Source organism: Pleurodeles waltl, chromosome 6 (assembly GCF_031143425.1).
Source record: "Pleurodeles waltl isolate 20211129_DDA chromosome 6, aPleWal1.hap1.20221129, whole genome shotgun sequence".
In the NCBI taxonomy this organism is placed as follows: Eukaryota; Metazoa; Chordata; class Amphibia; order Caudata; family Salamandridae; genus Pleurodeles; species Pleurodeles waltl.
This window is the reverse complement of record NC_090445.1, coordinates 1,467,168,603-1,467,191,619: the sequence shown is the minus strand read 5'-3', so window position 1 is coordinate 1,467,191,619 and position 23,017 is coordinate 1,467,168,603.

Sequence of the window (23,017 nt, the reverse complement as noted above, 5' to 3'; positions counted from 1 at the left end):
TCCATCACTTGTTGTTTTTGCTTTTTCGCCCTAAGTGGGAAGGGTATGCCCAGACGTTGGTCCCGTGCTTCCCATGCCACTGGATTCAAGCGAGCCTGGCTGATGAGGGGTGAAACCCCGAAAACGGTCCCAGGATGCTTGTTTCAGGTCCAGTGAGGATCTGGCTTGGCAGTTCGGTCTGGCCTGTTCCCATGAGGAACAGGGTCAAGACTGATTTGCATATGGCTGGGTCCAAACTGGGGTGGCATGGTGAGCAAAAGAACAATGGATTAAACCCAGATCTGTGACTGGGGGTGAGTGTTTGACAATGTTCAGCATTCGGTCCATCACTTGTTGTTTTTGCTTTGTCACCCTAAGTGGGAAGGGTATGCCCAGATGTGGGTCCCGTGCTTCCCATGCCACTGGATTCAAGGTAGCGTGGCTGATGATGGGTGAAACCCCGAAAACGGTCCCAGGATGCTTGTTTCCGGTCCAGTGAGGACCTGGCTTGGCAGTTCGGTCTGGACTGTTCCCATGAGGAACTTGGTCAAGACTGATTTGCATATGGCTGGGTCCAAACTGGGGTGGCATGGTGAGCAAAAGAACGATGGATTAAATCCAGATCTATGACTGGGGGTGAGTGTTTGACAATGTTCAGCATTCCGTCCATCACTTGTCCCAGGATGCTTGTTTCTGGGTCCAAACTGGGGTGGCATGGTAAGCAAAAGAACGATAGATTAAACCCAGATCTATGCTTGGGGGTTAGTGTTTTACAATGTTCAGCATTCCGTTCATCACTTGTTGTTTTTGCTTTGTCGCCCTAAGTGGGAAGGGTATGTCCAGACGTGGGTCCCGTGCTTCCCATGCCACTGGATTCAAGCTAGCCTGGCTGATGAGGGGTGAAATCCTGAAACCGGTCCCAGGATGCTTGCTTCCGGTCCACTGAGGACCTGGCTTGGCAGTTCGGTCTGGACTGTTCCCATGAGGAACAGGGTCAAGACTGATTTGCATATGGCTGGGTCCAAACTGGGGTGGCATGGTGAACAAAAGAACGATGGATTAATCCCAGATCTATGCTTGGGGGTTAGTGTTTGACAGTGTTCAGCATTCCGTTCATCAGTGGGAAGGGTATGCCCAGACGTGGGTCCCGTGCTTCCCATGCCACTGGATTCAAGCTAGCCTGGCTGATGAGGGGTGAAACCACGAAACCGGTCCCAGGATGCTTGTTTCCGGTCCAGTGAGGACCTGGCTTGGCAGTTCGGTCTGGAGTGTTCCCATGAGGAACAGGGTGAAGACTGATTTGCATATGGCTGGGTCCAAACTGGGGTGGCATGGTGAGCAAAAGAACGATGGATTAAACCCCGATCTATGACTGGGGGTGAGTGCTTGACAATGTTCAGCATTCCGTCCATCACTTGTTTTTGCTTTGTCGCCCTAAGTGGGAAGGGTATGCCCAGACGTGGGTCCCGTGCTTCCCATGCCACTGGATTCAAGCTAGCCTGGCTGATGAGGTGTGAAATCCTGAAACCGGTCCCAGGATGCTTGTTTCCGGTCCAGTGAGGACCTGGCTTGGCAGTTCGGTCTAGACTGTTCCCATGAGGAACAGGGTCAAGACTGATTTGCATATGGCATGGTGAGCAAAAGAACGATGGATTAAACCCAGATCTATGACTGGGGGTGAGTGTTTGACAATGTTCAGCATTCCGTCCATCACTTGTTGTTTTTGCTTTGTCGCCCTAAGTGGGAAGGGTATGCCCAGACGTGGGTCCCGTGCTTCCCATGCCACTGGATTCAAGCTAGCCTGGCTGATGAGGGGTGAAACCCCGAAACCGGTCCCAGGATGCTTGTTTCCGGTCCAGTGAGGACCTGGCTTGGCAGTTCGGTCTGGACTGTTCCCATGAGGAACAGGGTCAAGACTGATTTGCATATGGATGGGTCCAAACTGGGGTGGCATGGTGAGAAAAAGAACGATGGATTAAACCCAGATCTATGACTGGGGGTGAGTGTTTGACAATGTTCAGCATTCCGTCCATCACTTGTTGTTTTTGCTTTGTCACCCTAATTGGGAAGGGTATGCCCAGATGTAGGTCCCGTGCTTCCCATGCCACTGGATTCAAGCTAGCCTGGCTGATGAGGGGTGAAACCCCGAAATCGGTCCCAGGATGCTTGTTTCCGGTCCGGTGAGGACCTGGCTTGGCAGTTCGGTCTGGCCTGTTCCCATGAGGAACAGGGTCAAGACTGATTTGCATACGGCTGGGTCCAAACTGGGGTGGCATGGTGAGCAAAAGAACGATGGATTAAACCCAGATCTGTGACTGGGGGTGAGTGTTTGACAATGTTCAGCATTCCGTCCATCACTTGTTGTTTTTGCTTTTTCGCCCTAAGTGGGAAGGGTATGCCCAGACGTTGGTCCCGTGCTTCCCATGCCACTGGATTCAAGCGAGCCTGGCTGATGAGGGGTGAAACCCCGAAAACGGTCCCAGGATGCTTGTTTCCGGTCCAGTGAGGACCTGGCTTGGCAGTTCGGTCTGGACTGTTCCCATGAGGAACAGGGTCAAGACTGATTTGCATATGGATGGGTCCAAACTGGGGTGGCATGGTGAGAAAAAGAACGATGGATTAAACCCAGATCTATGACTGGGGGTGAGTGTTTGACAATGTTCAGCATTCCGTCCATCACTTGTTGTTTTTGCTTTGTCGCCCTAATTGGGAAGGGTATGCCCAGATGTAGGTCCCGTGCTTCCCATGCCACTGGATTCAAGCTAGCCTGGCTGATGAGGGGTGAAACCCCGAAACCGGTCCCAGGATGCTTGTTTCCGGTCCAGTGAGGACCTGGCTAGGCAGTTCGGTCTGGCCTGTTCCCATGAGGAACAGGGTCAAGACTGATTTGCATATGGCTGGGTCCAAACTGGGGTGGCATGGTGAGCAAAAGAACGATGGATTAAACCCAGATCTGTGACTGGGGGTGAGTGTTTGACAATATTCAGCATTCCGTCCATCACTTGTTGTTTTTGCTTTTTCGCCCTAAGTGGGAAGGGTATGCCCAGACGTTGGTCCCGTGCTTCCCATGCCACTGGATTCAAGCGAGCCTGGCTGATGAGGGGTATAACCCCGAAAACGGTCCCAGGATGCTTGTTTCCGGTCCAGTGAGGACCTGGCTTGGCAGTTCGGTCTGGCCTGTTCCCATGAGGAACAGGGTCAAGACTGATTTGCATATGGCTGGGTCCAAACTGGGGTGGCATGGTGAGCAAAAGAACGATGGATTAAACCCACATCTGTGACTGGGGGTGAGTGTTTGACAATGTTCAGCATTCGGTCCATCACTTGTTGTTTTTGCTTTGTCACCCTAAGTGGGAAGGGTATGCCCAGATGTGGGTCCCGTGCGTCCCATGCCACTGGATTCAAGGTAGCCTGGCTGATGAGGGGTGAAACCCCGAAAACGGTCCCAGGATGCTTGTTTCCGGTCCAGTGAGGACCTGGCTTGGCAGTTCGGTCTGGACTGTTCCCATGAGGAACAGGTTCAAGACTGATTTGCATATGGCTGGGTCCAAACTGGGGTGGCATGGTGAGCAAAAGAATGATGGATTAAACCCAGATCTATGACTGGGGGTGAGTGTTTGACAATGTTCAGCATTCCGTCCATCACTTGTTGTTTTTGCTTTGTCGCCCTAAGTGGGAAGGGTATGCCCAGACTTGGGTCCCGTGCTTCCCATGCCACTGGATTCAAGCTAGCCTGGCTGATGAGGGTTGAAACCCCGAAACCAGTCCCAGGATGCTTGTTTCCGGCATGGTGAGCAAAAGAACGATGGATTAAACCCAGATCTATGACTGGGGGTGAGTGTTTGACAATGTTCAGCATTCCGTCCATCACTTGTTGTTTTTGCTTTGTCGCCCTAATTGGGAAGGGTATGCCCAGATGTGGGTCCCGTGCTTCCCATGCCACTGGATTCAACTAGCCTGGCTGATGAGGGGTGAAACCCCGAAATCGGTCCCAGGATGCTTGTTTCCGGTCCGGTGAGGACCTGGCTTGGCAGTTCGGTCTGGCCTGTTCCCATGAGGAACAGGGTCAAGACTGATTTGCATATGGCTGGGTCCAAACTGGGGTGGCATGGTGAGCAAAAGAACGATGGATTAAACCAGATCTGTGACTGGGGGTGAGTGTTTGACAATGTTCAGCATTCCGTCCATCACTTGTTGTTTTTGCTTTTTCACCCTAAGTGGGAAGGGTATGCCCAGACGTTGGTCCCGTGCTTCCCATGCCACTGGATTCAAGCGAGCCTGGCTGATGAGGGGTGAAACCCCGAAAACGGTCGCAGGATGCTTGTTTCCGGTCCAGTGAGGACCTGGCTTGGCAGTTCGGTCTGGCCTGTTCCCATGAGGAACAGGGTCAAGACTGATTTGCATATGGCTGGGTCGAAACTGGGGTGGCATGGTGAGCAAAAGAACGATGGATTAAACCCAGATCTGTTACTGGGGGTGAGTGTTTGACAATGTTCAGCATTCGGTCCATCACTTGTTGTTTTTGCTTTGTCACCCTAAGTGGGAAGGGTATGCCCAGATGTGGGTCCCGTGCTTCCCATGCCACTGGATTCAAGGTAGCCTGGCTGATGAGGGGTGAAACCCCGAAAACGGTCCCAGGATGCTTGTTTCCGGTCCAGTGAGGACCTGGCTTGGCAGTTCGGTCTGGACTGTTCCCATGAGGAACTTGGTCAAGACTGATTTGCATATGGCTGGGTCCAAACTGGGGTGGCATGGTGAGCAAAAGAACGATGGATTAAACCCAGATCTATGACTGGGGGTGAGTGTTTGACAATGTTCAGCATTCCGTCCATCACTTGTTGTTTTTGCTTTGTCACCCTAAGTGGGAAGGGTATGCCCAGATGTGGGTCCCGTGCTTCCCATGCCACTGGATTCAAGCTAGCCTGGTTGATGAGGGGTGAAACCCGAAAACGGTCCCAGGATGCTTGTTTCTGGGTCCAAACTGGGGTGGCATGGTAAGCAAAAGAACGATAGATTAAACCCAGATCTATGCTTGGGGGTTAGTGTTTTACAGTGTTCAGCATTCCGTTCATCACTTGTTGTTTTTGCTTTGTCGCCCTAAGTGGGAAGGGTATGTCCAGACGTGGGTCCCGTGCTTCCCATGCCACTGGATTCAAGCTAGCCTGGCTGATGAGGGGTGAAATCCTGAAACCGGTCCCAGGATGCTTGCTTCCGTTCCACTGAGGACCTGGCTTGGCAGTTCGGTCTGGACTGTTCCCATGAGGAACAGGGTCAAGACTGATTTGCATATGGCTGGGTCCAAACTGGGGTGGCATGGTGAACAAAAGAACGATGGATTAATCCCAGATCTATGCTTGGGGGTTAGTGTTTGACTGTGTTCAGCATTCCGTTCATCAGTGGGAAGGGTATGCCCAGACGTGGGTCCCGTGCTTCCCATGCCACTGGATTCAAGCTAGCCTGGCTGATGAGGGGTGAAACCACGAAACCGGTCCCAGGATGCTTGTTTCTGGTCCAGTGAGGACCTGGCTTGGCAGTTCGGTCTGGACTGTTCCCATGAGGAACAGGGTGAAGACTGATTTGCATATGGCTGGGTCCAAACTGGGGTGGCATGGTGAGCAAAAGAACGATGGATTAAACCCCTATCTATGACTGGGGGTGAGTGCTTGACAATGTTCAGCATTCCGTCCATCACTTGTTTTTGCTTTGTCGCCCTAAGTGGGAAGGGTATGCCCAGACGTGGGTCCCGTGCTTCCCATGCCACTGGATTCAAGCTAGCCTGGCTGATGAGGGGTGAAACCCTGAAACCTGTCCCAGGATGCTTGTTTCCGGTCCAGTGAGGACCTGGCTTGGCAGTTCGGTCTGGACTGTTCCCATGAGGAACAGGGTCAAGACTGATTTGCATATGGCATGGTGAGCAAAAGAACGATGGATTAAACCCAGATCTATGACTGGGGGTGAGTGTTTGACAATGTTCAGCATTCCGTCCATCACTTGTTGTTTTTGCTTTGTCGCCCTAAGTGGGAAGGGTATGCCCAGACGTGGGTCCCGTGCTTCCCATGCCACTGGATTCAAGCTAGCCTGGCTGATGAGGGGTGAAACCCCGAAACCGGTCCCAGGATGCTTGTTTCCGGTCCAGTGAGGACCTGGCTTGGCAGTTCGGTCTGGCCTGTTCCCATGAGGAACAGGGTCAAGACTGATTTGCATACGGCTGGGTCCAAACTGGGGTGGCATGGTGAGCAAAAGAACGATGGATTAAACCCAGATCTGTGACTGGGGGTGAGTGTTTGACAATGTTCAGCATTCCGTCCATTACTTGTTGTTTTTGCTTTTTCGCCCTAAGTGGGAAGGGTATGCCCAGACGTTGGTCCCGTGCTTCCCAAGCCACTGGATTCAAGCAAGCCTGGCTGATGAGGGGTGAAACCCCGAAAACGGTCTCAGGATGCTTGTTTCCGGTCCAGTGAGGACCTGGCTTGGCAGTTCGGTCTGGCCTGTTCCCATGAGGAACAGGGTCAAGACTGATTTGCATATGGCTGGGTCCAAACTGGGGTGGCATGGTGAGCAAAAGAACGATGGATTAAACCCAGATCTGTGACTGGGGGTGAGTGTTTGACAATGTTCAGCATTCGGTCCATCACTTGTTGTTTTTGCTTTGTCACCCTAAGTGGGAAGGGTATGCCCAGATGTGGGTCCCGTGCTTCCCATGCCACTGGATTCAAGGTAGCCTGGCTGATGAGGGGTGAAACCCCGAAAACGGTCCCAGGATGCTTGTTTCCGGTCCAGTGAGGACCTGGCTTGGCAGTTCGGTCTGGACTGTTCCCATGAGGAACTTGGTCAAGACTGATTTGCATATGGCTGGGTCCAAACTGGGGTGGCATGGTGAGCAAAAGAACGATGGATTAAACCCAGATCTATGACTGGGGGTGAGTGTTTGACAATGTTCAGCATTCCGTCCATCACTTGTTGTTTTTGCTTTGTCACCCTAAGTGGGAAGGGTATGCCCAGATGTGGGTCCCGTGCTTCCCATGCCACTGGATTCAAGCTAGCCTGGTTGATGAGGGGTGAAACCCGAAAACGGTCCCAGGATGCTTGTTTCTGGGTCCAAACTGGGGTGGCATGGTAAGCAAAAGAACGATAGATTAAACCCAGATCTATGCTTGGGGGTTAGTGTTTTACAGTGTTCAGCATTCCGTTCATCACTTGTTGTTTTTGCTTTGTCGCCCTAAGTGGGAAGGGTATGTCCAGACGTGGGTCCCGTGCTTCCCATGCCACTGGATTCAAGCTAGCCTGGCTGATGAGGGGTGAAATCCTGAAACCGGTCCCAGGATGCTTGCTTCCGTTCCACTGAGGACCTGGCTTGGCAGTTCGGTCTGGACTGTTCCCATGAGGAACAGGGTCAAGACTGATTTGCATATGGCTGGGTCCAAACTGGGGTGGCATGGTGAACAAAAGAACAATGGATTAATCCCAGATCTATGCTTGGGGGTTAGTGTTTGACTGTGTTCAGCATTCCGTTCATCAGTGGGAAGGGTATGCCCAGACGTGGGTCCCGTGCTTCCCATGCCACTGGATTCAAGCTAGCCTGGCTGATGAGGGGTGAAACCACGAAACCGGTCCCAGGATGCTTGTTTCTGGTCCAGTGAGGACCTGGCTTGGCAGTTCGGTCTGGACTGTTCCCATGAGGAACAGGGTGAAGACTGATTTGCATATGGCTGGGTCCAAACTGGGGTGGCATGGTGAGCAAAAGAACGATGGATTAAACCCCTATCTATGACTGGGGGTGAGTGCTTGACAATGTTCAGCATTCCGTCCATCACTTGTTTTTGCTTTGTCGCCCTAAGTGGGAAGGGTATGCTCAGACGTGGGTCCCGTGCTTCCCATGCCACTGGATTCAAGCTAGCCTGGCTGATGAGGGGTGAAACCCTGAAACCGGTCCCAGGATGCTTGTTTCCGGTCCAGTGAGGACCTGGCTTGGCAGTTCGGTCTGGACTGTTCCCATGAGGAACAGGGTCAAGACTGATTTGCATATGGCATGGTGAGCAAAAGAACGATGGATTAAACCCAGATCTATGACTGGGGGTGAGTGTTTGACAATGTTCAGCATTCCGTCCATCACTTGTTGTTTTTGCTTTGTCGCCCTAAGTGGGAAGGGTATGCCCAGACGTGGGTCCCGTGCTTCCCATGCCACTGGATTCAAGCTAGCCTGGCTGATGAGGGGTGAAACCCCGAAACCGGTCCCAGGATGCTTGTTTCCGGTCCAGTGAGGACCTGGCTTGGCAGTTCGGTCTGGCCTGTTCCCATGAGGAACAGGGTCAAGACTGATTTGCATACGGCTGGGTCCAAACTGGGGTGGCATGGTGAGCAAAAGAACGATGGATTAAACCCAGATCTGTGACTGGGGGTGAGTGTTTGACAATGTTCAGCATTCGGTCCATCACTTGTTGTTTTTGCTTTGTCACCGTAAGTGGGAAGGGTATGCCCAGATGTGGGTCCCGTGCTTCCCATGCCACTGGATTCAAGGTAGCCTGGCTGATGAGGGGTGAAACCCCGAAAACGGTCCCAGGATGCTTGTTTCCGGTCCAGTGAGGACCTGGCTTGGCAGTTCGGTCTGGACTGCTCCCATGAGGAACTTGGTCAAGACTGATTTGCATATGGCTGGGTCCAAACTGGGGTGGCATGGTGAGCAAAAGAATGATGGATTAAACCCAGATCTATGACTGGGGGTGAGTGTTTGACAATGTTCAGCATTCCGTCCATCACTTGTTGTTTTTGCTTTGTCACCCTAAGTGGGAAGGGTATGCCCAGATGTGGGTCCCGTGCTTCCCATGCCACTGGATTCAAGCTAGCCTGGCTGATGAGGGGTGAAACCCGAAAACGGTCCCAGGATGCTTGTTTCTGGGTCCAAACTGGGGTGGCATGGTAAGCAAACGAACAATAGATTAAACCCAGATCTATGCTTGGGGGTTAGTGTTTTACAGTGTTCAGCATTCCGTTCATCACTTGTTGTTTTTGCTTTGTCGCCCTAAGTGGGAAGGGTATGTCCAGACGTGGGTCCCGTGCTTCCCATGCCAGTGGATTCAAGCTAGCCTGGCTGATGAGGGGTGAAACCACGAAACCGGTCCCAGGATGCTTGTTTCCGGTCCAGTGAGGACCTGGCTTGGCAGTTCGGTCTGGACTGTTCCCATGAGGAACAGGGTGAAGACTGATTTGCATATGGCTGGGTCCAAACTGGGGTGGCATGGTGAGCAAAAGAACGATGGATTAAACCCCGATCTATGACTGGGGGTGAGTGCTTGACAATGTTCAGCATTCCGTCCATCACTTGTTTTTGCTTTGTCGCCCTAAGTGGGAAGGGTATGCCCAGACGTGGGTCCCGTGCTTCCCATGCCACTGGATTCAAGCTAGCCTGGCTGATGAGGGGTGAAACCCTGAAACCGGTCCCAGGATGCTTGTTTCCGGTCCAGTGAGGACCTGGCTTGGCAGTTCGGTCTGGACTGTTCCCATGAGGAACAGGGTCAAGACTGATTTGCATATGGCATGGTGAGCAAAAGAACGATGGATTAAACCCAGATCTATGACTGGGGGTGAGTGTTTGACAATGTTCAGCATTCCGTCCATCACTTGTTGTTTTTGCTTTGTCGCCCTAAGTGGGAAGGGTATGCCCAGACGTGGGTCCCGTGCTTCCCATGCCACTGGATTCAAGCTAGCCTGGCTGATGAGGGGTGAAACCCCGAAACCGGTCCCAGGATGCTTGTTTCCGGTCCAGTGAGGACCTGGCTTGGCAGTTCGGTCTGGACTGTTCCATGAGGAACAGGGTCAAGACTGATTTGCATATGGATGGGTCCAAACTGGGGTGGCATGGTGAGAAAAAGAACGATGGATTAAACCCAGATCTATGACTGGGGGTGAGTGTTTGACAATGTTCAGCATTCCGTCCATCACTTGTTGTTTTTGCTTTGTCGCCCTAATTGGGAAGGGTATGCCCAGATGTGGGTCCCGTGCTTCCCATGCCACTGGATTCAAGCTAGCCTGGCTGATGAGGGGTGAAACCCCGAAATCGGTCCCAGGATGCTTGTTTCCGGTCCGGTGAGGACCTGGCTTGGCAGTTCGGTCTGGCCTGTTCCCATGAGGAACAGGGTCAAGATTGATTTGCATACGGCTGGGTCCAAACTGGGGTGGCATGGTGAGCAAAAGAACGATGGATTAAACCCAGATCTGTGACTGGGGGTGAGTGTTTGACAATGTTCAGCATTCCGTCCATCACTTGTTGTTTTTGCTTTTTCGCCCTAAGTGGGAAGGGTATGCCCAGACGTTGGTCCCGTGCTTCCCATGCCACTGGATTCAAGCGAGCCTGGCTGATGAGGGGTGAAACCCCGAAAACGGTCCCAGGATGCTTGTTTCCAGTCCAGTGAGGACCTGGCTTGGCAGTTCGGTCTGGCCTGTTCCCATGAGGAACAGGGTCAAGACTGATTTGCATATGGCTGGGTCCAAACTGGGTTGGCATGGTGAGCAAAAGAACGATGGATTAAACCCAGATCTGTGACTGGGGGTGAGTGTTTGACAATGTTCAGCATTCGGTCCATCACTTGTTGTTTTGGTTTGTCACCCTAAGTGGGAAGGGTATGCCCAGATGTGGGTCCCGTGCTTCCCATGCCACTGGATTCAAGGTAGCCTGGCTGATGAGGGGTGAAACCCCGAAAACGGTCCCAGGATGCTTGTTTCCAGTCCAGTGAGGACCTGGCTTGGCAGTTCGGTCTGGACTGTTCCCATGAGGAACTTGGTCAAGACTGATTTGCATATGGCTGGGTCCAAACTGGGGTGGCATGGTGAGCAAAAGAACGATGGATTAAACCCAGATCTATGACTGGGGGTGAGTGTTTGACAATGTTCAGCATTCCGTCCATCACTTGTTGTTTTTGCTTTGTCACCCTAAGTGGGAAGGGTATGCCCAGATGTGGGTCCTCTGCTTCCCATGCCACTGGATTCAAGCTAGCCTGGCTGATGAGGGGTGAAATCCCGAAAACGGTCCCAGGATGCTTGTTTCTGGGTCCAAACTGGGGTGGCATGGTAAGCAAAAGAACGATGGATTAAACCCAGATGTATGCTTGGGGGTTAGTGTTTTACAGTGTTCAGCATTCCGTTCATCACTTGTTGTTTTTGCTTTGTCGCCCTAAGTGGGAAGGGTATGTCCAGACGTGGGTCCCGTGCTTCCCATGCCACTGGATTCAAGCTAGCCTGGCTGATGAGGGGTGAAACCCCGAAACCGGTCCCAGGATGCTTGTTTCCGGTCCAGTGAGGACCTGGCTTGGCAGTTCGGTCTGGACTGTTCCCATGAGGAACAGGTTCAAGACTGATTTGCATATGGCTGGGTCCAAACTGGGGTGGCATGGTGAGCAAAAGAATGATGGATTAAACCCAGATCTATGACTGGGGGTGAGTGTTTGACAATGTTCAGCATTCCGTCCATCACTTGTTGTTTTTGCTTTGTCGCCCTAAGTGGGAAGGGTATGCCCAGACTTGGGTCCCGTGCTTCCCATGCCACTGGATTCAAGCTAGCCTGGCTGATGAGGGTTGAAACCCCGAAACCAGTCCCAGGATGCTTGTTTCCAGCATGGTGAGCAAAAGAACGATGGATTAAACCCAGATCTATGACTGGGGGTGAGTGTTTGACAATGTTCAGCATTCCGTCCATCACTTGTTGTTTTTGCTTTGTCGGCCTAAGTGGGAAGGGAATGCCCAGACGTGGGTCCCGTGCTTCCCATGCCACTGCATTCAAGCTAACCTGGCTGATGAGGGGTGAAGCCCCGAAACCGGTCCCAGGATGCTTGTTTCCGGTCCAGTGAGGACCTGGCTTGGCAGTTCGGTCTGGACTGTTCCCATGAGGAACTTGGTCAAGACTGATTTGCATACGGCTGGGTCCAAACTGGGGTGGAATAGTGAGCAAAAGAACGATGGATTAAACCCAGATCTATGACTGGGGGTGAGTGTTTGACAATGTTCAGCATTCCGTCTATCACTTGTTGTTTTTGCTTTGTCACCCTAAGTGGGAAGGGTATGCCCAGATGTGGGTCCCGTGCTTCCCATGCCACTGGATTCAAGCTAGCCTGGCTGATGACGGGTGAAACCCCGAAAACGGTCCCAGGATGCTTGTTTCCGGTCCAGTGAGGACCTGGCTTGGCAGTTCGGTCTGGACTGTTCCCATGAGGAACACAGGTTCAAGACTGATTTGCATATGGCTGGGTCCAAACTGGGGTGGCATGGTGAGCAAAAGAACGATGGATTAAACCCAGATCTATGCTTTGGGGTTAGTGTTTTACATTGTTCAGCATTCCGTTCATCACTTGTTGTTTTTGCTTTATCGCCCTAAGTGGGAAGGGTATGTCCAGACGTGGGTCCCGTGCTTCCCATGCCACTGGATTCAAGCTAGCCTGGCTGATGAGGGGTGAAACCCCGAAACCGGTCCCAGGATGCTTGTTTCCGGTCCAGTGAGGCCTGGCTTGGCAGTTCGGTCTGGACTGTTCCCATGAGGAACAGGGTCAAGACTGATTTGCATATGGCTGGGGCCAAACTGGGGTGGCATGGTGAGCAAAAGAATGATGGATTAAACCCAGATCTATGACTGGGGGTGAGTGTTTGACAATGTTCAGCATTCCGTCCATCACTTGTTGTTTTTGCTTTGTCGCCCTAAGTGGGAAGGGTATGCCCAGACTTGGGTCCCGTGCTTCCCATGCCACTGGATTCAAGCTAGCCTGGCTGATGAGGGGTGAAACCCCGAAACCAGTCCCAGGATGCTTGTTTCCGGTCCAGTGAGGACCTGGCTTGGCAGTTCGGTCTGGACTGTTCCCATGAGGAACAGGGTCAAGACTGATTTGCATATGGCTGGGTCCAAACTGGGGTGGCATGGTGAGCAAAAGAACGATGGATTAAACCCAGATCTATGACTGGGGGTGAGTGTTTGACAATGTTCAGCATTCCGTCCATCACTTGTTGTTTTTGCTTTGTCGCCCTAATTGGGAAGGGTATGCCACGATGTAAGTCCCGTGCTTCCCATGCCACTGGATTCAAGCTAGCCTGGCTGATGACGGGTGAAACCCCGAAACCGGTCCCAGGATGCTTGTTTCCGGTCCAGTGAGGACCTGGCTTGGCAGTTCGGTCTGGCCTGTTCCCATGAGGGACAGGGTCAAGACTGATTTGCATATGGCTGGGTCCAAACTGGGGTGGCATGGTGAGCAAAAGAACGATGGATTAAACCCAGATCTATGACTAGGGGTGAGTGTTTGACAATGTTCAGCATTATGTCCATCACTTGTTGTTTTTGCTTTTTCACCCTAAGTGGGAAGGGTATGCCCAGATGTGGGTCCTCTGCTTCCCATGCCACTGGATTCAAGCGAGCCTGGCTGATAAGGGGTGAAACCCCGAAAACGGTCCCAGGATGCTTGTTTCTGGGTCCAAACTGGGGTGGCATGGTAAGCAAAAGAACGATGGATTAAACCCAGATGTATGCTTGGGGGTTAGTGTTTTACAGTGTTCAGCATTCCGTTCATCACTTGTTGTTTTTGCTTTGTCGCCCTAAGTGGGAAGGGTATGTCCAGACGTGGGTCCCGTGCTTCCCATGCCACTGGATTCAAGCTAGCCTGGCTGATGAGGGGTGAAACCCCGAAACCGGTCCCAGAATGCTTGTTTCCGGTCCAGTGAGGACCTGGCTTGGCAGTTCGGTCTGGACTGTTCCCATGAGGAACAGGTTCAAGACTGATTTGCATATGGCTGGGTCCAAACTGGGGTGGCATGGTGAGCAAAAGAATGATGGATTAAACCCAGATCTATGACTGGGGGTGAGTGTTTGACAATGTTCAGCATTCCGTCCATCACTTGTTGTTTTTGCTTTGTCGCCCTAAGTGGGAAGGGTATGCCCAGACTTGGGTCCCGTGCTTCCCATGCCACTGGATTCAAGCTAGCCTGGCTGATGAGGGTTGAAACCCCGAAACCAGTCCCAGGATGCTTGTTTCCGGCATGGTGAGCAAAAGAACGATGGATTAAACCCAGATCTATGACTGGGGGTGACTGTTTGACAATGTTCAGCATTCCGTCCATCACTTGTTGTTTTTGCTTTGTCGGCCTAAGTGGGAAGGGTATGCCCAGACGTGGGTCCCGTGCTTCCCATGCCACTGCATTCAAGCTAACCTGGCTGATGAGGGGTGAAGCCCCGAAACCGGTCCCAGGATGCTTGTTTCCGGTCCATTGAGGACCTGGCTTGGCAGTTCGGTCTGGACTGTTCCCATGAGGAACTTGGTCAAGACTGATTTGCATACGGCTGGGTCCAAACTGGGGTGGAATAGTGAGCAAAAGAACGATGGATTAAACCCAGATCTATGACTGGGGGTGAGTGTTTGACAATGTTCAGCATTCCGTCCATCACTTGTTGTTTTTGCTTTGTCACCCTAAGTGGGAAGGGTATGCCCAGATGTGGGTCCCGTGCTTCCCATGCCACTGGATTCAAGCTAGCCTGGCTGATGAGGGGTGAAACCCCGAAAACGGTCCCAGGATGCTTGTTTCTGGGTCCAAACTGGGGTGGCATGGTAAGCAAAAGAACGATGGATTAAACCCAGATCTATGCTTGGGGGTTAGTGTTTTACAGTGTTCAGCATTCCGTTCATCACTTGTTGTTTTTGCTTTGTCGCCCTAAGTGGGAAGGGTATGTCCAGACGTGGGTCCCGTGCTTCCCATGCCACTGGATTCAAGCTAGCCTGGCTGATGAGGGGTGAAACCCCGAAACCGGTCCCAGGATGCTTGTTTCCGGTCCAGTCAGGACCTGGCTTGGCAGTTCGGTCTGGACTGTTCCCATGAGGAACAGGTTCAAGACTGATTTGCATATGGCTGGGTCCAAACTGGGGTGGCATGGTGAGCAAAAGAATGATGGATTAAACCCAGATCTATGACTGGGGGTGAGTGTTTGACAATGTTCAGCATTCCGTCCATCACTTGTTGTTTTTGCTTTGTCGCCCTAAGTGGGAAGGGTATGCCCAGACTTGGGTCCCGTGCTTCCCATGCCACTGGATTCAAGCTAGCCTGGCTGATGAGGGTTGAAACCCCGAAACCAGTCCCAGGATGCTTGTTTCCGGCATGGTGAGCAAAAGAACGATGGATTAAACCCAGATCTATGACTGGGGGTGAGTGTTTGACAATGTTCAGCATTCCGTCCATCACTTGTTGTTTTTGCTTTGTCGCCCTAATTGGGAAGGGTATGCCCAGATGTGGGTCCCGTGCTTCCCATGCCACTGGATTCAACTAGCCTGGCTGATGAGGGGTGAAACCCCGAAATCGGTCCCAGGATGCTTGTTTCCGGTCCGGTGAGGACCTGGCTTGGCAGTTCGGTCTGGCCTGTTCCCATGAGGAACAGGGTCAAGACTGATTTGCATATGGCTGGGTCCAAACTTTGGTGGCATGGTGAGCAAAAGAACGATGGATTAAACCAGATCTGTGACTGGGGGTGAGTGTTTGACAATGTTCAGCATTCCGTCCATCACTTGTTGTTTTTGCTTTTTCACCCTAAGTGGGAAGGGTATGCCCAGACGTTGGTCCCGTGCTTCCCATGCCACTGGATTCAAGCGAGCCTGGCTGATGAGGGGTGAAACCCCGAAAACGGTCCCAGGATGCTTGTTTCTGGGTCCAAACTGGGGTGGCATGGTAAGCAAAAGAACGATGGATTAAACCCAGATCTATGCTTGGGGGTTAGTGTTTTACAGTGTTCAGCATTCCGTTCATCACTTGTTGTTTTTGCTTTGTCGCCCTAAGTGGGAAGGGTATGTCCAGACGTAGGTCCCGTGCTTCCCATGCCACTGGATTCAAGCTAGCCTGGCTGATGAGGGGTGAAACCCCGAAACCGGTCCCAGGATGCTTGTTTCCGGTCCAGTCAGGACCTGGCTTGGCAGTTCGGTCTGGACTGTTCCCATGAGGAACAGGTTCAAGACTGATTTGCATATGGCTGGGTCCAAACTGGGGTGGCATGGTGAGCAAAAGAATGATGGATTAAACCCAGATCTATGACTGGGGGTGAGTGTTTGACAATGTTCAGCATTCCGTCCATCACTTGTTGTTTTTGCTTTGTCGCCCTAAGTGGGAAGGGTATGCCCAGACTTGGGTCCCGTGCTTCCCATGCCACTGGATTCAAGCTAGCCTGGCTGATGAGGGTTGAAACCCCGAAACCAGTCCCAGGATGCTTGTTTCCGGCATGGTGAGCAAAAGAACGATGGATTAAACCCAGATCTATGACTGGGGGTGAGTGTTTGACAATGTTCAGCATTCCGTCCATCACTTGTTGTTTTTGCTTTGTCGCCCTAATTGGGAAGGGTATGCCCAGATGTGGGTCCCGTGCTTCCCATGCCACTGGATTCAACTAGCCTGGCTGATGAGGGGTGAAACCCCGAAATCGGTCCCAGGATGCTTGTTTCCGGTCCGGTGAGGACCTGGCTTGGCAGTTCGGTCTGGCCTGTTCCCATGAGGAACAGGGTCAAGACTGATTTGCATATGGCTGGGTCCAAACTTTGGTGGCATGGTGAGCAAAAGAACGATGGATTAAACCAGATCTGTGACTGGGGGTGAGTGTTTGACAATGTTCAGCATTCCGTCCATCACTTGTTGTTTTTGCTTTTTCACCCTAAGTGGGAAGGGTATGCCCAGACGTTGGTCCCGTGCTTCCCATGCCACTGGATTCAAGCGAGCCTGGCTGATGAGGGGTGAAACCCCGAAAACGGTCGCAGGATGCTTGTTTCCGGTCCAGTGAGGACCTGGCTTGGCAGTTCGGTCTGGCCTGTTCCCATGAGGAACAGGGTCAAGACTGATTTGCATATGGCTGGGTCCAAACTGGGGTGGCATGGTGAGCAAAAGAACGATGGATTAAACCCAGATCTATGACTGGGGGTGAGTGTTTGACAATGTTCAGCATTCCGTCCATCACTTGTTGTTTTTGCTTTGTCACCCTAAGTGGGAAGGGTATGCCCAGATGTGGGTCCCGTGCTTCCCATGCCACTGGATTCAAGCTAGCCTGGTTGATGAGGGGTGAAACCCGAAAACGGTCCCAGGATGCTTGTTTCTGGGTCCAAACTGGGGTGGCATGGTAAGCAAAAGAACGATAGATTAAACCCAGATCTATGCTTGGGGGTTAGTGTTTTACAGTGTTCAGCATTCCGTTCATCACTTGTTGTTTTTGCTTTGTCGCCCTAAGTGGGAAGGGAATTTCCAGACGTAGGTCCCGTGCTTCCCATGCCACTGGATTCAAGCTAGCCTGGCTGATGAGGGGTGAAATCCTGAAACCGGTCCCAGGATGCTTGCTTCCGTTCCACTGAGGACCTGGCTTGGCAGTTCGGTCTGGACTGTTCCCATGAGGAACAGGGTCATTACTGATTTGCATATGGCTGGGTCCAAACTGGGGTGGCATGGTGAACAAAAGAACGATGGATTAATCCCAGATCTATGCTTGGGGGTTAGTGTTTGACTGTGTTCAGCATTCCGTTCATCAGTGGGAAGGGTATGCCCAGACGTGGGTCCCGTGCTTCCCATGCCACTGGATTCAAGCTAGCCTGGCTGATGAGGGGTGAAACCACGAAACCGGTCCCAGGATGCTTGTTTCTGGTCCAGTGAGGACCTGGCTTGGCAGTTCGGTCTGGACTGTTCCCATGAGGAACAGGGTGAAGACTGATTTGCATATGGCTGGGTCCAAACTGGGGTGGCATGGTGAGCAAAAGAACGATGGATTAAACCCCTATCTATGACTGGGGGTGAGTGCTTGACAATGTTCAGCATTCCGTCAATCACTTGTTTTTGCTTTGTCGCCCTAAGTGGGAAGGGTATGCCCAGACGTGGGTCCCGTGCTTCCCATGCCACTGGATTCAAGCTAGCCTGGCTGATGAGGGGTGAAACCCTGAAACCGGTCCCAGGATGCTTGTTTCCGGTCCAGTGAGGACCTGGCTTGGCAGTTCGGTCTGGACTGTTCCCATGAGGAACAGGGTCAAGACTGATTTGCATATGGCATGGTGAGCAAAAGAACGATGGATTAAACCCAGATCTATGACTGGGGGTGAGTGTTTGACAATGTTCAGCATTCCGTCCATCACTTGTTGTTTTTGCTTTGTCGCCCTAAGTGGGAAGGGTATGCCCAGACGTGGGTCCCGTGCTTCCCATGCCACTGGATTCAAGCTAGCCTGGCTGATGAGGGGTGAAACCCCGAAACCGGTCCCTGGATGCTTGTTTCCGGTCCAGTGAGGACCTGGCTTGGCAGTTCGGTCTGGACTGTTCCCATGAGGAACAGGGTCAAGACTGATTTGCATATGGATGGGTCCAAACTGGGGTGGCATGGTGAGAAAAAGAACGATGGATTAAACCCAGATCTATGACTGGGGGTGAGTGTTTGACAATGTTCAGCATTCCGTCCATCACTTGTGGTTTTTGCTTTGTCGCCCTATTTGGGAATGGTATGCCCAGATGTGGGTCCCGTGCTTCCCATGCCACTGGATTCAAGCTAGCCTGGCTGATGAGGGGTGAAACCCCGAAATCGGTCCCAGGATGCTTGTTTCCGGTCCGGTGAGGACCTGGCTTGGCAGTTCGGTCTGGCCTGTTCCCATGAGGGACAGGGTCAAGACTGATTTGCATACGGCTGGGTCCAAACTGGGGTGGCATGGTGAGCAAAAGAACGATGGATTAAACCCAGATCTGTGACTGGGGGTGAGTGTTTGACAATGTTCAGCATTCCGTCCATCACTTGTTGTTTTTGCTTTTTCGCCCTAAGTGGGGAGGGTATGCCCAGACGTTGGTCCCGTGCTTCCCAAGCCACTGGATTCAAGCAAGCCTGGCTGATGAGGGGTGAAACCCCGAAAACGGTCCCAGGATGCTTGTTTCCGGTCCAGTGAGGACCTGGCTTGGCAGTTCGGTCTGGCCTGTTCCCATGAGGAACAGGGTCAAGACTGATTTGCATATGGCTGGGTCCAAACTGGGGTGGCATGGTGAGCAAAAGAACGATGGATTAAACCCAGATCTGTGACTGGGGGTGAGTGTTTGACAATGTTCAGCATTCGGTCCATCACTTGTTGTTTTTGCTTTGTCACCCTAAGTGGGAAGGGTATGCCCAGATGTGGGTCCCGTGCTTCCCATGCCACTGGATTCAAGGTAGCCTGGCTGATGAGGGGTGAAACCCCGAAAACGGTCCCAGGATGCTTGTTTCCGGTCCAGTGAGGACCTGGCTTGGCAGTTCGGTCTGGACTGCTCCCATGAGGAACTTGGTCAAGACTGATTTGCATATGGCTGGGTCCAAACTGGGGTGGCATGGTGAGCAAAAGAACGATGGATTAAACCCAGATCTATGACTGGGGGTGAGTGTTTGACAATGTTCAGCATTCCGTCCATCACTTGTTGTTTTTGCTTTGTCACCCTAAGTGGGAAGGGTATGCCCAGATGTGGGTCCCGTGCTTCCCATGCCACTGGATTCAAGCTAGCCTGGCTGATGAGGGGTGAAACCCGAAAACGGTCCCAGGATGCTTGTTTCTGGGTCCAAACTGGGGTGGCATGGTAAGCAAAAGAACGATAGATTAAACCCAGATCTATGCTTGGGGGTTAGTGTTTTACAGTGTTCAGCATTCCGTTCATCACTTGTTGTTTTTGCTTTGTCGCCCTAAGTGGGAAGGGTATGTCCAGACGTGGGTCCCGTGCTTCCCATGCCAGTGGATTCAAGCTACCTGGCTGATGAGGGGTGAAACCACGAAACCGGTCCCAGGATGCTTCTTTCCGGTCCAGTGAGGACCTGGCTTGGCAGTTCGGTCTGGACTGTTCCCATGAGGAACAGGGTGAAGACTGATTTGCATATGGCTGGGTCCAAACTGGGGTGGCATGGTGAGCAAAAGAACGATGGATTAAACCCCGATCTATGACTGGGGGTGAGTGCTTGACAATGTTCAGCATTCCGTCCATCACTTGTTTTTGCTTTGTCGCCCTAAGTGGGAAGGGTATGCCCAGACGTGGGTCCCGTGCTTCCCATGCCACTGGATTCAAGCTAGCCTGGCTGATGAGGGGTGAAACCCTGAAACCGGTCCCAGGATGCTTGTTTCCGGTCCAGTGAGGACCTGGCTTGGCAGTTCGGTCTGGACTGTTCCCATGAGGAACAGGGTCAAGACTGATTTGCATATGGCATGGTGAGCAAAAGAACGATGGATTAAACCCAGATCTATGACTGGGGGTGAGTGTTTGACAATGTTCAGCATTCCGTCCATCACTTGTTGTTTTTGCTTTGTCGCCCTAATTGGGAAGGGTATGCCCAGATGTGGGTCCCGTGCTTCCCATGCCACTGGATTCAAGCTAGCCTGGCTGATGAGGGGTGAAACCCCGAAATCGGTCCCAGGATGCTTGTTTCCGGTCCGGTGAGGACCTGGCTTGGCAGTTCGGTCTGGCCTGTTCCCATGAGGAACAGGGTCAAGATTGATTTGCATACGGCTGGGTCCAAACTGGGGTGGCATGGTGAGCAAAAGAACGATGGATTAAACCCAGATCTGTGACTGGGGGTGAGTGTTTGACAATGTTCAGCATTCCGTCCATCACTTGTTGTTTTTGCTTTTTCGCCCTAAGTGGGAAGGGTATGCCCAGACGTTGGTCCCGTGCTTCCCATGCCACTGGATTCAAGCGAGCCTGGCTGATGAGGGGTGAAACCCTGAAAACGGTCCCAGGATGCTTGTTTCCGGTCCAGTGAGGACCTGGCTTGGCAGTTCGGTCTGGCCTGTTCCCATGAGGAACAGGGTCAAGACTGATTTGCATATGGCTGGGTCCAAACTGGGTTGGCATGGTGAGCAAAAGAACGATGGATTAAACCCAGATCTGTGACTGGGGGTGAGTGTTTGACAATGTTCAGCATTCGGTCCATCACTTGTTGTTTTGGTTTGTCACCCTAAGTGGGAAGGGTATGCCCAGATGTGGGTCCCGTGCTTCCCATGCCACTGGATTCAAGGTAGCCTGGCTGATGAGGGGTGAAACCCCGAAAACGGTCCTAGGATGCTTGTTTCCGGTCCAGTGAGGACCTGGCTTGGCAGTTCGGTCTGGACTGTTCCCATGAGGAACTTGGTCAAGACTGATTTGCATATGGCTGGGTCCAAACTGGGGTGGCATGGTGAGCAAAAGAACGATGGATTAAACCCAGATCTATGACTCGGGGTGAGTGTTTGACAATGTTTAGCATTCCGTCCATCACTTGTTGTTTTTGCTTTGTCACCCTAAGTGGGAAGGGTATGCCCAGATGTGGGTCCTCTGCTTCCCATGCCACTGGATTCAAGCTAGCCTGGCTGATGAGGGGTGAAACCCCGAAAACGGTCCCAGGATGCTTGTTTCTGGGTCCAAACTGGGGTGGCATGGTAAGCAAAAGAACGATGGATTAAACCCAGATGTATGCTTGGGGGTTAGTGTTTTACAGTGCTCAGCATTCCGTTCATCACTTGTTGTTTTTGCTTTGTCGCCCTAAGTGGGAAGGGTATGTCCAGACGTGGGTCCCGTGCTTCCCATGCCACTGGATTCAAGCTAGCCTGGCTGATGAGGGGTGAAACCCCGAAACCGGTCCCAGGATGCTTGTTTCCGGTCCAGTGAGGACCTGGCTTGGCAGTTCGGTCTGGACTGTTCCCATGAGGAACAGGTTCAAGACTGATTTGCATATGGCTGGGTCCAAACTGGGGTGGCATGGTGAGCAAAAGAATGATGGATTAAACCCAGATCTATGACTGGGGGTGAGTGTTTGACAATGTTCAGCATTCCGTCCATCACTTGTTGTTTTTGCTTTGTCGCCCTAAGTGGGAAGGGTATGCCCAGACTTGGGTCCCGTGCTTCCCATGCCACTGGATTCAAGCTAGCCTGGCTGATGAGGGTTGAAACCCCGAAACCAGTCCCAGGATGCTTGTTTCCAGCATGGTGAGCAAAAGAGCGATGGATTAAACCCAGATCTATGACTAGGTGTGAGTGTTTGACAATGTTCAGCATTCCGTCCATCACTTGTTGTTTTTGCTTTGTCGGCCTAAGTGGGAAGGGTATGCCCAGACGTGGGTCCCGTGCTTCCCATGCCACTGCATTCAAGCTAACCTGGCTGATGAGGGGTGAAGCCCCGAAACCGGTCCCAGGATGCTTGTTTCCGGTCCAGTGAGGACCTGGCTTGGCAGTTCGGTCTGGACTGTTCCCATGAGGAACTTGGTCAAGACTGATTTGCATACGGCTGGGTCCAAACTGGGGTGGAATAGTGAGCAAAAGAACAATGGATTAAACCCAGATCTATGACTGGGGGTGAGTGTTTGACAATGTTCAGCATTCCGTCCATCACTTGTTGTTTTTGCTTTGTCACCCTAAGTGGGAAGGGTATGCCCAGATGTGGGTCCCGTGCTTCCCATGCCACTGGATTCAAGCTAGCCTGGCTGATGACGGGTGAAACCCCGAAAACTGTCCCAGGATGCTTGTTTCCGGTCCAGTGAGGACCTGGCTTGGCAGTTCGGTCTGGACTGTTCCCATGAGGAACACAGGTTCAAGACTGATTTGCATATGGCTGGGTCCAAACTGGGGTGGCATGGTGAGCAAAAGAACGATAGATTAAACCCAGATCTATGCTTGGGGGTTAGTGTTTTACAGTGTTCAGCATTCCGTTCATCACTTGTTGTTTTTGCTTTATCGCCCTAAGTGGGAAGGGTATGTCCAGACGTGGGTCCCGTGCTTCCCATGCCACTGGATTCAAGCTAGCCTGGCTGATGAGGGGTGAAACCCCGAAACCGGTCCCAGGATGCTTGTTTCCGGTCCAGTGAGGCCTGGCTTGGCAGTTCGGTCAGGACTGTTCCCATGAGGAACAGGGTCAAGACTGATTTGCATGTGGCTGGGTCCAAACTGGGGTGGCATGGTGAGCAAAAGAATGATGGATTAAACCCAGATCTATGACTGGGGGTGAGTGTTTGACAATGTTCAGCATTCCGTCCATCACTTGTTGTTTTTGCTTTGTCGCCCTAAGTGGGAAGGGTATGCCCAGACTTGGGTCCCGTGCTTC